Source organism: Astyanax mexicanus, chromosome 18 (assembly GCF_023375975.1).
Source record: "Astyanax mexicanus isolate ESR-SI-001 chromosome 18, AstMex3_surface, whole genome shotgun sequence".
Classification (NCBI taxonomy): Eukaryota; Metazoa; Chordata; class Actinopteri; order Characiformes; family Acestrorhamphidae; genus Astyanax; species Astyanax mexicanus.
In genome coordinates this window covers 45160330-45177625 of record NC_064425.1, presented here as the reverse complement: position 1 = coordinate 45177625, position 17296 = coordinate 45160330, and the positions used below count along the sequence as shown (strand labels likewise).

The following is a 17296-nucleotide window of genomic DNA, read 5'->3' as shown; positions in this document are numbered from 1 at the left end:
ACAAGATAATGGAGTTGTAGCCAGAGAATAACAAAGCTTTCTTTTCTATGAATTAAAGGGATAATCTTTAGTAAGAAAATTGAGAGTGAACTGGCTTATTTTAATTTTAATTTCTGAATGAATTACAGAGATTATTTGGAGTCTCTTGCAGTGAGACGTGGTTTAATTCCAAGTGAAAGACTTCTTAATTCTCATACTAAAAGCTGATTGGCTCAAACACAGACAGTGTGCAGACCTGTTTACCTTCCTTATTTAACATGATGTCACCTTAGGGGCTCCAAACTGAACTGTTTAAATATTTTTAAAATAATTTCTAATGAATCATTTTACGGTCCTCCTTGCAGTACCTCTGTGGCCCACAGGGAGGAGGCAAGGCACCTTTACCTGTACCTCCTCCCCTTCCCCCAACACACCTGCTGCAATTAATCAGCTCATTAACAGACACAGGTAGAGTTACAGCAGGAACTGCACCGTTTGCATTTGTGCAGTTTGAGTTAAACACTGTATTAAAGCCTAAAAACATGCAGATACAGCGAATTTAACACTGGAAGCCAATAAAGATCAGTAAGTAAAGAGGAGAGCAGGCCAGCCAGCCAGCCTACAGGATCGAAATGAACTGTACCAGCAGCCAGAGGAGCGGCTAAAAGGCTACAACCTAATGCTAAAGCTAATGCTAGCCTGAGAACCAGCGAACCGGGAAACTATCATTTCTCCAGCTGGATTAACACAAACCCTACTGCCGAGAAGACCCAAACGAACAAAACAACGATTAACGGTAAGACAAATAAATTTTATTATGATAGAATACGATTTTTTATGTTAAACTGCAATTCTAGGCTAGGGTAAGCAATGCTAGGCTAGGCTAGGCTAGGCTGGGCTGGGCTGAGCTAGGCTAGTCTAGGGTAAGCAATACTAGGCTAGGCTAGGATAAGTTATGCTACGGTAGGGTAGTGTAAGCAAGGCTAAGCTAGGCTAGGCTACGGCAAGCAATACCAGGATAGGTTAGGGGAGGGGAAGCTAGACTAGGCTAGGCAATGCTAGGCTGGTGTTTGCAATGCTATGCTATGGTAGGTTATGTAAGCAATGCTAAGCTAGGGTAAGCTATGCTACGGTAGGGTAAGGTTAGCAATGCTAGCATAGGCAATGCTAGGCTAGGTTAAGGTAGGGGAAGCTAGACTAGGCTAGGCAATGCTAGGCTGGTGTATGTAATGCTATGCTACATTAGGGTAGGGTAAGCAATGCTAGGCTAGGCTAAGCTAGGCAAGGTTAGGCTATGGCAAGCAATGCTAGGCTAGGCTAGTGTAAGCAAGGCTAGGGTAGGGTAAGATAGGCTAAGCCAAGCTAGGCTAGGCTAGTGTAAGAAATGCATGGCTAGGTTAGGCTACGGTTTCTGTCATGCAACTGGGAATTTAAATAAAAGTTCAGTGATAAAATTATACATTTTGTGAGCAAAATTGTGAGATACTAAGTGCTAATATTTATTTCTAATATGTTAAACAGACCCAGCTTAAAACCAGGTTATGGAAAGTTTGGTAAAGCTGGTTCGGTCACACATATCTGAATATTGTTAAAAGAAGAAAGAAACAGGGATTTAATCTTAAATTAAACCAAATTTCACATTATTCTTAGTGTATTTTGTAGTGCACTATGCTAATTTTATAAAAATACACAAGCTAGCATCATATTATATATTTGTAGCAAAACAGTATTGACATTTTACCACATAATCATCTGTGGGCATCTGAACTCTAGCTCTATTTGCATGTTGATGTTGTAGTTTTATGCTTTATGCAGTTCAAACATGGAGTAAGGAGGTATTTGAGATTCAGCCGGGGGCGTGCATGCTTTATGACTTTTTTTCAGTGAAGAAAAATATCCATAAAAAAAATAAATACAGAAATATTTTGTACAGAGCCAGAGAAAATGTGTAATTTAATATGCATGGTAGTCACTTAATGCCTGGCCCACACCAGGGTGGAATGCAGATTCTCTGGTGGGAAATGTGTTCTGATTTATTTTAATTTCTGTGTTAACTTCACACCTCATATTTTAAGTAAATGATATTTCATACTGTTTTTTTTATTTTTTCCTACATAGTAAATGAATAGTGAAGTGATCTAACACAGAATCATGTAGTAACTTAAAAGTGTTAAACAAACCAAAATACACAGTAAATAAGTATTTAGATGCTCTTATCTGTGGAGCTGTTTGTTAACTTGTAGTTTCTGAGGCTGGAAACTCTGATGAACTTATCCTGTACAACAGAGGAAACTCTTACTCTTACTTTTCTAAGGCAGCCCTGATGAGAGCCAGTTTTATCATTCATAATGTTTTTGATGGTCTTTGTAAAAGCATCTGGGGATACTTTCAATGTTCTTTAACTTTTGTTCTGGATTAGAACATTACTCAAATATTCACTATTCACTGTATACCTGTAACTCTACCTCTTCACTACTTTACTTTAACTGATGCTCTCAAACACATTAAGAGACAAGAAATTCAAGTAATTAACTCTTGACGAGTTCAGCACAGCTGTTAACTGAAATCCTGAATTCCAGGTGACTCTACCTCATAAAACTGACTGAGAAAAACTAGAGCTGCTACTTTGAAGAATCAGTTGCCCAGAGATTAGGTTACACTACGGGTTGTAAAAAGTGTTTTTAATAAACTCTTTGTGCACTTTTAAAGTTAATAATGCCTCGTTTTAAATGACAGAGATCTCTGGATTCTACCAATGAGGTGTGGAGCTACTTTGAGCTGGATAACGATGGAAAAAGTGATGCCCACTTACTGGATCTCGGAAAGCTGTAGGAGAGCAGAGGTGTGCTATTCAACAAAGGTTAGTACTTTTAATCATGTTTTACTACAACAAAAGTCAATTTTACACTATAGTTCTTCTTTAAAATGTGTGCTGTTTTATTCAGGAAAGTTAGTTTCATGACTAACAACAATTAAAGACAGAAAAATCTGTGAAAAATGCATTTTATGTGTGGGATCTCTCCCATTTCCAACATCAGTTTAGATTTTAAAGTTCTGCTGTGTGGGCCAGACATAAAACGAGAGCTTTGTCACCTAACTTGAGCATGGAAAATAATAATAGGTACCCAGGCTCTGAGAGACGAGGATCTGTTCCTTTCTAAAATATTTATAGTCCTCACACTTTCCTTCACTGCCTGATCGTGCATTTTGAGAAAGTGCCACAAGTAAGTCAGCGAAACCCTCAGCTTTTCTCATCAGTAGAAGAAAAGTACAGATAGTAAAAGTGTTCAGAGAGGACAGAGAGAGCGAGGGATGGGCGTGACGGAGGAGTACGTGCTCTATTCGTTAGCAGCGTGATGGAGTACGCACTTGGACTTTAATGCATTATTTTATCTCGCTGTCTTCTGTCCTAAGTTTGATTCGCGGTACCCTCTCCCACAGTCATATTTAAACCTCCAAACGAGTCCGAACACATGCAGCCCACAAGTTCTATCTCTCTATCTCCGTATGGAAAATCCATCTCCAGCCGCCTCCATGCCGTTAGCAGGGTTAGTGGACTCATGTTGGCTGAGCGATTCCACACATTAGAGCTCAGGCTCTGAGGGATTCCTCTCTTTAAGTTTCCCCAGAAGGCCAATCACATCGGGCCTCACTCTCAGCTAACACCTTCCTTCCCTGACTCTGGGTCTGCAGCAGCCCACCCTGCCTGCCACCCATCCACACTGCTGCATTATGGGAAAGTACCCCTGCACCCTATCTATAGAAATGCATTCAGCTTAAAGCAGGGGTTCTTAACCTTTTAGTGGTGACTTAAGATTTTAAAACTGCATTTTATATATCTGACCTTAAATTTAAATGACTTTTGCTTAACTTAAAATAGTTAATATTTAAGTGTAATTCAGTAAATTTGAATTATAACAAAAATAATTTAAAAATACAACCAAAACATTTTTATCCATAAACTTAGAATATAATTTAAGGCCAGAAGTGAAGTATCTGGTAGATAAAGCTTTAAATCAGTGGATCTGAAAATACAGCTCTTATGAAATGAGAGACCACTTATAAATGATGTGTTTCTTTAATTTTACCAAATTGGGAGTAAATGCATAAAGTTATCCAAAAGCAGTGTGTAAGACTGGTGGAGGAGAACATGATGCCAAGATGCATGAAAAAAAAATGTGATCTTTTTTGTTATTTCAGCCATTTCTCATTTTCTGTAAATAAATGCTCTAAATGAGAATATTTTTATTTGGAATTTGGGAGAAATGTTGTCTGTAGTTTATAGAATAAAACAACAATGTTCATTTTACTCAAACATAAACCTATAAATAGCAAAATCTGAGAAACTGATTCAGAAACTGAAGTTGTCTCTTGATGTTTTACAGAGCTTTTTATGGATCTGCTTTTTTAATTTTATTTTAAAATCTTTAGATAGTATTTTAAAGTATTTTGAAGTGTTTTGTTCATCAAAATTCAACGCCCCATTTTAACAAAAAATTCATATAATTCACATAAAATGCAGATTAAAATTCTCGTCATTTATTAAAGTCCATAAACCTTTTCCCAGCCTTTTTTTCGTACCAAAGCGTACCAAAATTGTACCAAACCGTGGGGTTTAACCACAGTATGAACTGAACTGTGATTTTTCTGTAACGTTACCACTAGAGACCGACCGATATGGGTTTTTCTAAGGCCGATGCCGATACCGATCATTAGTGGTCAGAGTCAGCCGATGGCCGATGTGACCTGCCGATTTTTAGGGCCGATATGCTATCGTATTATATTTATTTGGCATGCTTAAAATCATACTAGTAAGAGGAGGCACAACAGTTGTAAACTTCACACAATTTATTGAAAATAAGGTTAGCATTTTATAGTGACTTTAATGTTACTATATCACTATATGTTAATAAAAAAATATTAATTTTATTTAGATTGTATTATCCATAACATTTTATTTTATTCATTATATAACATATGTTCTATATACACTATATATTCATGTTTATAGTAGAAATATTATGTTGGCTATTATATAAAATTTACTGTAGGGGCCTACTAATTAACAAATGTATGACTTGTTGCAGTCTGTTAGTCTATTAATTATTCATTTTAATATGTTTAACAGAGTGCAAGAAGACTTCCATAATGTGACAACTTTAGATAGTTACTCCAAAACGGCAAAGCTCATTTCTTCTTCAACTCCATGCAGTTGAAAACGAATGGACATGGGAGGACAATGTTATAAAATGTTCACGTTAGGGCTGCAGCTATTATTTTACAAAAATGGGTGACGTTTAAATTAAGAATAAAATTATAAATAATGCAAAAACAGACAGGTGCTGTAATTTAAATATAGCTTTATCTGTTTTTTTTCTTCTTCAAATGAGCTCCTTAGCCAGAGAAACGCGTCTCATCAGCTGTACTGGAGGTTCGGTGCGTGAGCGGAAAATGAGTTGAGAAAGCTGAAGAGCGCGGACTTTATAGGTTCAGGATAAAATGAGCTTTTATCAGAAAAGTCTGGAGGGGGTTCTAAAGTAGAACCCGACAAAACAGAAAATTCTGCTCATCGTTTCAATTAATATCTAACAGCGCAAACCGCTTTAAACGGGTGAGTTTTACAGCAGAACAGCAGGAGGCGGCATGATTTAATGTCTGTTTGTAGTGAATGAAAAAGAGATGTTTTATTTTAACTCCATTATTTTAGAAACTATTTGTTTTATTAATTCGTTTACAATAAAGCTTATTTATATACAGTGTTGGGAGTAACGGCGTTAAAACTAACGGCGTTACTAACGCCGTTACTTTTTTTCAGTAACGAGTAATCTAACTAATTACTATGACTGTAACTATAACGCCGTTACCATTTCCGACACCCCGTTACTGCACGTTACTTTAGCAGCTCTATGAACTTTTTTTTTTATTTCGCTTTGCCCTGGTTAACCCCTCCTCTGTCCGGTGAACTTGAGCTTCTGGCCGCTGTGCCTGTGGTTTGGCGTGGTGAAGTGAGGCACAATTGTGACGATTTGCGTGCTCTAATCAATTCAGTGATTGCCGTGGACAACCCAAGTTCCGAATTAAGGACGTTAAGCTCTTTTTAGCTGCTCCGGTTTTTGTGCTGCTTTCTATTTTAGAGCTTAGATTCTCTGCCCGAATCCCACCTGACCTGAGGACCGACCCGAAATCAGGCTCCTATTTTTATTTTATATAAAGCTCTGGTGTGATAATTACAACGTTGCTAAGTAACCAATTATTATTGTTCACTAAAGCGAACGAAATAGCGAAAATTGAAAGTGAAAAAACATTTGTGTTAACTGAATCTAATAAAAACGGTAATTAAAAGGAAAAACATAACTATCTCGAACTGTATTTTGTGTTTATAAAACTAACTAAAACGAACTGAAATTACTGATAGAATACCCTCATTTTTGTGTTTAATTTATTTATAAGCGCTGTTGTACAGCGGAGTTGTACAGCGGGAGTTGTTGTGCCGAGCGCGCGGCACTCGTGGTCCGTTAGTCCGTTAGACGCGTTTTTCCGCTTTTTTCAGTATTACAAGTTTTAGTAATTTTCTTTGGTTGTGTGGAGAATTTCGTTTTATTTTTTTGAAATTCGTTAGATTGTATTTTTGTCAACATTTTGGGTTTATTTTCGTTTGTTATTTTTTGTTATTTTTCTGAAATTTTCGTTTCTGAAGAAGAGACGTCAGTTATTTTATACTAGAGCTTATAGATAGGGCTTGCCTTGCATAGTCAGGGTGCATTCCAAATGCACTCCTGCCATCAACGCTAAGCATAGTTTCGTTTGGAGAGAAATGCTACAACATGCAGTTGAAATTCTATTCTTTTTCAGTAAATGAAGCAACATCACAGATTACTAATCATGAGAGAAAATATAGACTTTGGGACACTGGATTGTAAAAATGGATGCCTTACCCGTTGAAAGTCTTGCTCACTCTTGAAACCTTGCTCTGCGTTCCAAGTAGCTGCCCGCAGATGTGCCGGATTAAAATCGGCGCGGCCAAATAAGAAAATCGGCCGATGCCGATTGATAAAAAAATAACAAAAATCGGCCGATTAAATCGGCTGGCCGATCGATCGGTCGGCCTCTAGTTACCACCCTAGTTGACAATAACATTTGTAGTCAGCAATTTATAATAATCAACACTGTCGATTATATTGACTAATCATTACAGTCCGACCTGAGGGCCATTAGAAGGTGCTTTTTGGCCCACTGATGGTCCATAGTTCACTGGTAAAGAAACTTTGGCTTAAAGCTCCACAACAAACCATCTGGTAAACTCTGGTGAATTTAAAAATGGTGCTTTAAAGAAGGTCATTGTTGGCATCTGCTGTATCCTTAAATAAATCAAAGACTCTGTTAAGCACTTTCCCATGTAGAGAACCTGTAGTTTGTGGTCCTAACCTTTAATTCTAACCTTTGGTTAGAACCTCCCCACCCCCTCCTTACACGCTTATAAAACATTGGCTTTGCACCAGATATGGTTCTCCGTATAAATGTAGCAGATGTAGGTTGTTTGAGGCTATACATTTCCCTCGTATTATCACAGAACCATTTTCACTTGTGTGAATTTGGCAGTAAAAGCAGCCAGGAGTCGAGAAATCTGTTTTACGAGCGTTTCTAAAGAGTGCAGAATAAGCTCCCAGGCCGTGATTTTAGCATGAGAACGTGTTTTTAATCTGCTGAGGAGCTGTAGATAACTGACAACTTCATTAAGAGAGATTAAGGAAGAGATCAGAGCTAAAGAAACGTCTTCCTTAAGTCCAAACTGGACCAATCACTGCATCCGGGGAGTTCTCTACTGGTAGATGAGGCTCTGAATGTACCATATTTATTTATTCTTTTTTTTTTTGGTAACAGTTTTGCTACCTTTTTTTAGTAGTTTGCTATCAATAATTGCAATATTGATTTATCGTACAATAAATAAACATGACCTCAATAATATTTGATAATCGAGATAGCGTCTATAGTGCTTATTTGTATTTGTATACATGCACTGTTTCTCTGATAAAAGCGGAGATAATTGCTTTAATCTATCTAACTTTATTAAGAAATGTGCTCATTAGAGGGGGTGCTTTTCATGGCAGGGGTGCAGATTTCGCCTCGTTTTTAAAGTAAAAGTTTATTTTAAATCACTATTTTAAATATTTTTTTCTGCGGTATCCTTTTTGGGGGGACAAATCCACTTATTTCTGATATTGTGTGGGACATGTTCCCCCCACCCCCCCCAGTTCCTACGCAAATGCATGTAAAGATTGGTGGCAGACAGGTGGTAGACAGTGGTTCGCTTTGTGTTGTGTTTAAACTTCCGCCAGTAGGGGGCAGTGTTGTACTAGTACTGTTACATCTGTGGTGGAAATACCTGTGACGATTAATAAAGACAAATATTAAGTTCTGAGTCGTGTCAGATGAGTAACAAGTTTTTATTAATGCAGATTATTGAGAGTACAATCAGTCATGAAATCATCACGCTCTGAAAGTGCTCTGAGAGTAACAGTCTCTCAGAGCCGTTATTTATCCCCGCTCCGCTGTGTCCGGAACCATAAACCATAACTGGACATATGGTTTTCCGCTTGCAACGGCGTCCTTCCAAATCTCCCTTCTATGCCAAGACGGAAACTCCCTTCTGTTCCCAGGCAGGGTTTTTTAGGATGTTTCCCGTCAGAAATGTCAGCCTAACCTCTTCACGGTCACATCCTGGTGTTTACCCAGAATGGTTATCAGACAAGGTTTCTCTGCTGGCGCGTACACAAATGTCAGAATGACCTAAAGAGTAACTCTGCAAAACAAGCTAATATGAAGTGAATTACCACTGTAAATATTTAGTGTGATTAAACACATCTAATAAAATGAACATGCATAAAATGATCACATCTGTCATAACAAGGTGGTTATAATAGTAATAACATTGTGATAATGAAATTTCCCACGTCACTCCTCCCTTTTGATTCTAGGAATCAACTCACACAATTTCCTACACATTGCTCGCATTCTCATACTGAGATTCCTCAGTAAACATTCGGGATAGCCCTATAACAGGGTCTTCGTAACCTGGAATCATCTGAAACATCTGGTAGTGACTGAATGCACGAGTAATCATATTTGAGATACAATTCATAACACATGGTACGATACATAGGATAAGGAGTCCCAAACAAATAATAGGGAGGACCATAGGCAGTAGCCAACGTCCCCATGGCCCTAAAAAAGACTCCAGCCATGCTAGCCATGGCTCATTCACAGGTGGAGGTTCATGGATTGCTTGTTTCATGTGACTTACAAGGTCAGTGATGTTCTCATAATAATCTGGAATTGAAAAACAACAAGAGGTGTTTAAAACCTGACACACTCCCCCTTCATGGGCTAGCAAAAGATCAAGAGCCATTCTATTCTGAAGTACAGCCTGACGTATGGCCCTCATCTCTGCATTTATTAGAAAAAAAAAGGCTTCGGTGCTACTATTAGCCATAACCAACATTTGCCATGCAAGTCCATTGATCTTATTCAAAGTAGCAGTTGTTCCACCTCCTAGGAAAAGGGACCATCCAACTGATGCTCCAGGTGTTGTCCAAGGGTCAGCCAGGACATACCCGTTGTATTTCGAACCCAAGGCACGTCGTTTCCTAGTCAAAGAGTTCTTAGGGAGAACTGCCATGTGTGGGACCACCATAGCTGGAGCGCAACACCCATTCCAAGGGAATGAGTGGACCCAAGTCCCGTTCCGGCTCTTCTTTCGTGGTAGATTGGTGTAGGCAGTTTGGCCACACACCCAGCTCACAGGTCCCGAAGTTCGGGCCCCTGACATGATGTGACATTCTGTGTAGTTGGGTCTCACGGTGTGAGTGCCATCCGATATTGAACAGTTGAAGCCTATGCTATCATAGAAGGTGATGTTAACCTTACAGTCAGTGTACCCTAAACGAGGCCCTCCTCTTATTCCAGATGAGCACATGCATGTGGATGCATTGAGAGGGGGCACCGTGGTGAAAGACATGTTCGCAAATTTTGGCTCATATCTTGGTCCGGGGTGGGTCATGTTACATTGGGGCATCATCTGAAACATAGCAGTCACATTTCCATTAAATGGAGGGCTTTGTTTCGTGGCTGCGAAATGGGCTGATACATTTAGCATAAATGCCATCTGAATGTCTAGAGCGCAGTCTGCTGGATCCTTCAGCAATGTAGCAGCAGTCACATTGTTTAAAGGAGTTGGTATCCAGGGGACAGCAAGCTTGTGGCAGACAATACATTCTCTGTTGGGAGACACCTCGTCAGCTGCTGCTACTGTGGCCATGCATGCTTTGTTTCCAAAGCATTGTTGTTCCACTCGGTCCTGAAGGGACTGATGGGACCCAGGTAGGAGGGTCACCACCATTAACAGCCACAGCATGGTGATACTGGTTTATCAGGGTGGGTGCCCCTAGCCTATGTAGACACTTTAGTGCTCAGAGTGCGGGCACGCCCAATCGCACTCGTCCCACCAGCCGTGAGACCTTAAGACACCCACTCACTGATCAACCAGAGCTTCCTCTTCTTCAGGCTTGGTGGGGGCCTTCTTGCAGTGTGTGTGATGAACCCAGGTTCCACGTCCTTCAATCTTCAGCGCTGTGTGGGTCGTCAGGAGCACAAGATGAGGTCCAGTCCACCTTTGCTGGTTCCACCTTCGTCTCCGCAGGTCTTTGATCAGCACCCAGTCTCCTGGCTTGTGGTTATGGAAGGGTTGGTCAGCTGGTTGAGGTAGCACAGCTTTTACCTGTCGAGATGCAGACAAAAGAGAATCATGCAATGAGATACAGTATTCAACAAGTGTGTGGTCTAACAGTTGATCCTCCAGTGGGGGGGGCCCCACTCCTACATTGGGAGGTCTGCCAAAAACAATCTCAAATGCACTTAGGCCTGTTTTTGCTTGCACCCTGGTTCTGCTTTGCCACAGGACCAGAGGGAGACATTTAACCCAATTTAGACCTGTTTGCTGTGTAATTTTTGCCAATCCATTTTTGATGGTGCCGTTTGCTCTCTCTACTGCCCCTGCTGAGGCGGGGTGGTAACTACAATGCTTGTGCATGTCAATACCCAAATATTTGGTCAAACTTTTGAGCCCTGTGTGTACAAATGGTGTGCCATTGTCGCTAGAAACCCTTTTTGGCAGAACAAATCTTGGGATCAGTTCTCTGAGAAATGCTTTAGCCACTGCTTCTCCATCCTGTTTACCTGTTGGGAAAGCTTCAATCCATTTACTGAACATGCAAACACAGACCAGGAGAAACTTTTTTCCTTCAGCTGGAGTTAGCTCTACAAAGTCTATCTGCCAGTGTTGAAATGGTTCTGTGGCAGGTGGATGACCTGCTGGCTGCTGTGTGAGTGGTGCAGCATGTCTGTGTGTGTGTTGAGCACAGATGAGACATGAAGAACAAAAATTTTGGGCAAGTGTATGGAGTCCAGGTGCATACCAATACCTGGAAATCTGCTCTACTATCCCTCCCTTGGCCATGTGACTCCTCCCATGGACAATTTTGATCAAAACCTTAGCATATTGTTTGGGCAGGAGCGGCCTGTTGGTGGATTTCTGTCTCCAAATGCCATTGTCTTTGTAACAATCAGTTTTAGCCCACAATTTTTTCTCTAATGGTGTTGCCATTGACTGAATGTCAATTAAGGAAGGTTTCTCCTGCTCTGGTGTAGAAATTTGTGCAGCTGTGATGTTTGCATTATGAGCTGTGTGCTTAGCGACGCTGTCTGCAAACGCATTTCCCCTGCTTACTGGATCTCCTGTGGATGTGTGTGCGGCACACTTGATTACTGCGATCTGTGAGGGAAGCAAAAGAGCAGAAAGCAAGTTGTTAATCAGCTCATGGTGTTTGATCTTTGTTCCTGAACTTGTCAGGAAATTACGCTGCTTCCACATAAAACCAAAATCATTTGCCACGCCCCAAGCGTACCTGCTGTCAGTGTACGCATTTAATGATTGACCTTTTGCCAATTCACATGCTTTTGTAAGGGCTACTAGCTCAGCTGCCTGTGCTGAGTAAGAGCTGGGCAAAATGCCAGTGTCCAAGACCTCTGTGGCTGACACTACAGCGTATGCTACTCTGTTCGTTCCTGTCTTATCTCTGCTTGCTGAGCCATCAACAAAGAGCTCCATTTGCGCATTGTGCAATGGCTCTTCTTGCAAATCAATTCGTGGTGTGCACGCGTGCTGCAGCAACAGCTGACAGTCGTGTGGCTCCCCATCCTCTGGAGTTGGCAGGAGGGAAGCAGGATTGAGCGTGCTACAACGTTGTACTGTAACATTAGGCATGTCAAGTAAAGCAGTGTGATATCGCAGCCATCTCTGGGCTGATAGATGTGCAACTCTCTGATCTTGGAGAATGTTGTGCACTGCATGTGGTACCTTTAATGTAAGTGGAGCATAAGCCACAATGTCTCTTGAAGCTATTAGTGCCTTTTCTGCTGCTGCCACTGCTCTAAGGCAGGTGGGCAGGCCCTGAGCCACTGAGTCCAGCTTACAAGAGAAGTATGCAACAGGGCGAAGCTTATCTCCATGTTTTTGAGTAAGCACTGAAGTCATATAGATGCCTTTTGCATCTACCATCTGAACAAAAGGTTTAGTTGGATCAGGTATGCCCAATGCTGGCATATTTTGCAAAGCCACCTTAAGCTGTATAAATGCTTCTTCTGCCTCTTGTGTCCACTGCAGTTTTGCAGTGCTAACCCCTTTCGTAGGAATAATATCTCTGAGAGGGCCCTCCTGCTCTGCATAGGAGGAAATGAAAGTGCGGCAGTATGAACACATTCCTAAAAAGGAAAGCAGTTGCTTCTTTGTTGTGGGCTTAGGAATTTGGCAAATTGCCTCAATTCTGTCAGTTGCCATGCGTCTCTCTCCTGCCCTTATGACATGGCCCACAAAAGTAACCTCAGTCTTACAGTACTGTAATTTTGCTTTGCTGGCCTTGTGGCCTTGCTCAGCCAAGTGTTTCAGCAACTGTAATGTGGCTTGTTTACAAAGCTGTCGCGAGGGGGCAGAGATGAGAAGATCATCCATGTACTGCGCCAGAGTGACCCCTTGCGGTAGAACTAAGCTTGCCAGGCTATCTCTCAGTGCAGCATTATAGATAGTAGGTGACTCACAATAACCCTGACACAACCTCGTAAAAGTATATGCTTTCCCTTCAAAGGAGAATGCAAACCAGAATCTACTGTCTGGATGAATTGGAACACTGAAAAATGCATTAGCCAGATCCACTACACTGTAGTGGGTGTGTTCCGTTGGTATCTGAGACAAAATAGTGTGGGGATTTGGAACCTCAGGGGCTCGTGCTTGAACTGCTGCATTTACCGCTTGCAAATCTTGTACAAATCTCCACTCATCCCGGCCGGGCTTCTTAACAGGAAAGATTGGAGTTCTAACTGGTGAGTCTGCGCATGGCACTATGACCCCTTTTTCAAGAAGAGCTTGAAACACGGGCCTAATGCCTTCAACTGCTTCAGGTTTCAAAGGATATTGAGCTTGTCTAGGCCTATATGAAGACTTAGGTGTAATGGACACAGGTTCACAGCCTTTAATCAACCCTACATCATACTTACTGCTGGCCCACAGCTGAGGAGGGAGAGAGCTGAGCTCCAGTTCCTCTTCCTCTGTGAGCGAAACCGCCTGCACCAGTGGCGCGCTGCCAAACAGCTCCACTGTAGGCTCTGTTTTCAAACGATACTGATAAGGGCATCTCCACGTGTGGGTGGAGGCGCTGTGCTGCACATTGGGGTGTTTTATATTAACCCAATCTTTAGCCCTGGCCACCCGTAAAGCCCATGGACCAATATTTTTCCATGGCACGGTATGGTTAACTCTGGCCAGGGAGATGTGAGGGGAGGAATTTTCTACTGTGAACTAAGTGTCCTGCTGTTTAGTTAAAGAGACCATAGCTGCTGCCTTTTCACTGTCCCAAATTAAAAATGTTGTAGATAGTGGTTCTGAAGTCTGGTGGTAAAATAACTGTTCGTATTCATGGTCTGGCCCACTGCTAATGTGGGATGTACAATGCAAATCAGTTTGCTTCCACTCTAAAGGCTTTGTCACCAGTTTCTTTGTTTCTGACAGAAAATGTTTCATTGTTTCACTCTGTTCTTCTACACAACGCCACATATATGCATATCCTGGAGCCCCAGGTGCAAATTGGACCATGCATGGTTGTTCAAATTCTATAGATAAACCAGTTGGTGAGCTAATCAAGTTACAACCTAATTTACACATCAAATCTCTAGCCAACAAGTTTACTGGGCACGTTGAGGAGATCAAAAAGCAGTGAGAGAAGGATCGATCATTTAAAGAACATTGGAGAGGCACAGACACCTTTTCTTTAACTATTTGCCCTCCTACCCCAATTAATGCTGTATGTTTTCCTGGTTGCGTTTCACATTTCAAATCCTCAGCCCTAATTACAGAATAACCAGCACCGCTGTCAACCATAAATTTCAATGTCTTTCCACATACTTCAACATTTAACATTGGCATTGCTGTAGGATTATTGGTTAATTGCTGCACTAAACTAAGGTAAGAGAAAGAAAGATCTACTTCCCTGTCCGATGACTCAGTGGACTCGTCTGTGCCGTCCTGCCTCTCCGCCGCCCGTCACTTGTTTGACGCACTGCTGTCAACTTCTCCAGGACAGTCTCTAGCAAAGTGTCCTTCCCTTCTACAGGCATAACACCTGTTTGTCCAATCCACTTCAGTTTCGTCCTCCTGACTGTTTTGTTGCTGTTGTTGAGGAGCTGGTGGTCGGAATACAGGTCCGTTACCAGCAAATCCACTTCGTCCACCTCGTCCACCTCTTCCTCTACCTCTTCCTTTTCCTCGTGCTTTTCCTTTTCCCCTCTGGGAGCTTGCAGTTAGCTCCGTTATCTGCTGTACCATCGTTAACATAGCTTGATCCATCGTTTCAGACTTTTTCTTCTCCTTTTTCTTTTCTTGATTTTTGAAGAGAATCTCATAGTGTCTGGCATGATCCTCAATAACGCTGAGAGGTTGTCGATAATATCCAATACAGTGTTGTTTGATGGAATTGGCCAATTCTGGCTTCAGTCCCAGTAGGAAGCTATTGCGCAAGTGTGCTTCCCAGGAAGAAACCGCATCAGCATTTTCTGCTCTGGCTGCAGGAGCGTCAAGTCCACTATGATCAGTGTGGATTCTGGTTAGACGAACCATATAATCCTGCACAGTCTCTCCGTCTTCCTGTTTGCATTCAGCGATTTTTCCCATGTTGACGTGAAGGGGAAAAGCTGCAACAAGACGCTCTTTTAAGTCTCTTATCATGTTCCTGTACTCCAAATTCACATCTGGGTCTGCTGCAGGATCTCGATTCCACTGAACATCACCCAGTCTGATGTCCTGCTGCGGCCAACCTCTGTCAATCTTGCAGTAACTTGATCCAAGTTTTCTCATCAGGATGCGCTTTATCTCGTTGGCTGTGGGTCGGCACGAAATACAAAAGTTCTCAAATTCATTTCCGAATTTCCTTCCTCCAACTTGTTGTGGGTCTGGTAATCCAGTAGAAACTTCCAAAATGTCCTTTTCAGTCCAGTATCTGTGAACTAGCATTGGCCCTTCATGCCCTGCTACTTCCACCATCGGTCCTACAAAAATCAGATCATCTGACTGGTCCAAACGCCCTGTGTTTTGGGGCTTTGCAGGAGGGAGATTGGTTTGCCCCCCCCCTGGCCTCCTTTGCCTTGTGTTGCTTGACACCGGGGAACTTGCTGGGGCGTTGGTCCCCAAACTTGTGTTGGCTATCATCTCATCCAGCCTCTCCCTCAGTTCTGCATATGGACCGGGTTGAAATGGGCCTGCATACGCTGGTGGTGGTGGCGGTGGTGGTATCTCAGCTGCTGGTGGTGGTGGTGCCTCAGCTGCTGGAGCGCCTACTTGATTGTTGTTAGGTGGTGGGCGTCGGGGACAGGCGGCGTCCAGGTCAGGATCGAGCACTGCTGAGAGACACTGAGACATGGGTTTAATTGCACCCCCCTCCCTTTCTTTCTCCCGTTTTTCTGCCTCCTCTATCCAAAACCCTGCTGCCCTTAACATATTTTCCGTATGCTTTTTCCAATGATTAGTTACTGCCCGTGGACACCCCATGGGCGGCTGCTGTATCCTCTGCTTGAATCTCCCTAAATATTTAACACCAAGACTGCCATTTACTGGAAATCCAAAGTATCTAATCCAAATTGGAACATACATTACACTCTCTGTGCCATAATTTCTACTCATCTCATGAAATAATGGAGCAGTGTGTATTTTTGGGTTATATTTTAATTCTTTAGCTAAGTGGGATCCCATTTTGTTGTTCTCTCACTTGACTTTGACTCAGAAATTTAGTTCCCAAAAATTATTCTCACCCTCCTCTATTCTTGCAGTCCTTCTAGCGGTCCGGACCTATTTTACTCTAATACACGTCTGTACTTAGAGACCTTATCAACCAGGTGGGTTTTGTACACACGCCGCTAACTGCCGCGTCTTTGGACGCCGTTAACTGCCACGAGTTATATGCCGTTAAAACTGCCACATATACTATACCGCTAACTGCCACCCCTTTAAAGGGCCGCTAACTGCCATATAGGTACTATTTCATTCTCAAGAAGGAGCTGCTTGAGGACCGGTGGAGGGAATTTAATATTAAGTTTTTTTCAAAAACTGATTTTGTCACTTACCACCAAGGTTCTTATTAAATCCCGTCAGATCGGCGGATGGAGACCTGCCCCCCTTCACCCCCACGGTACTGTCCCTTTGTCTGTGGGCCTTCCTCGTTTTGGGTCCGGTCTCACCGGAGAGCGTCCTCGATGAGAGGGACCTTTCTCCGTCCGTCGATCACTCTGGGATCCTGTCTCGTGACGCCAGTTTGTGGTGGAAATACCTGTGACGATTAATAAAGACAAATATTAAGTTCTGAGTCGTGTCAGATGAGTAACAAGTTTTTATTAATGCAGATTATTGAGAGTACAATCAGTCATGAAATCATCACGCTCTGAAAGTGCTCTGAGAGTAACAGTCTCTCAGAGCCGTTATTTATCCCCGCTCCGCTGTGTCCGGAACCATAAACCATAACTGGACATATGGTTTTCCGCTTGCAACGGCGTCCTTCCAAATCTCCCTTCTATGCCAAGACGGAAACTCCCTTCTGTTCCCAGGCAGGGTTTTTTAGGATGTTTCCCGTCAGAAATGTCAGCCTAACCTCTTCACGGTCACATCCTGGTGTTTACCCAGAATGGTTATCAGACAAGGTTTCTCTGCTGGCGCGTACACAAATGT

General features: G+C 42.1%; 1 long non-coding RNA gene across 3 annotated transcripts in view; it reads left to right on the top strand.

Moving 5' to 3' along the window:
• Window positions 1-388: 388 nt before the first annotated feature.
• The window catches only part of LOC111192164 (uncharacterized), a 60435-nt gene continuing 43527 nt past the window's right edge, over window positions 389-17296 (top strand). The window contains exons 1-2 of one of the 3 annotated variants that reach the window (XR_007425346.1): window positions 389-775; window positions 2716-2839. This is a non-coding gene — a long non-coding RNA (uncharacterized LOC111192164). The remainder of the gene's footprint in view (window positions 776-2715; window positions 2840-17296) is intronic. The other 2 variants (XR_002649826.2, XR_002649825.2) reach the window with 2 other exon arrangements.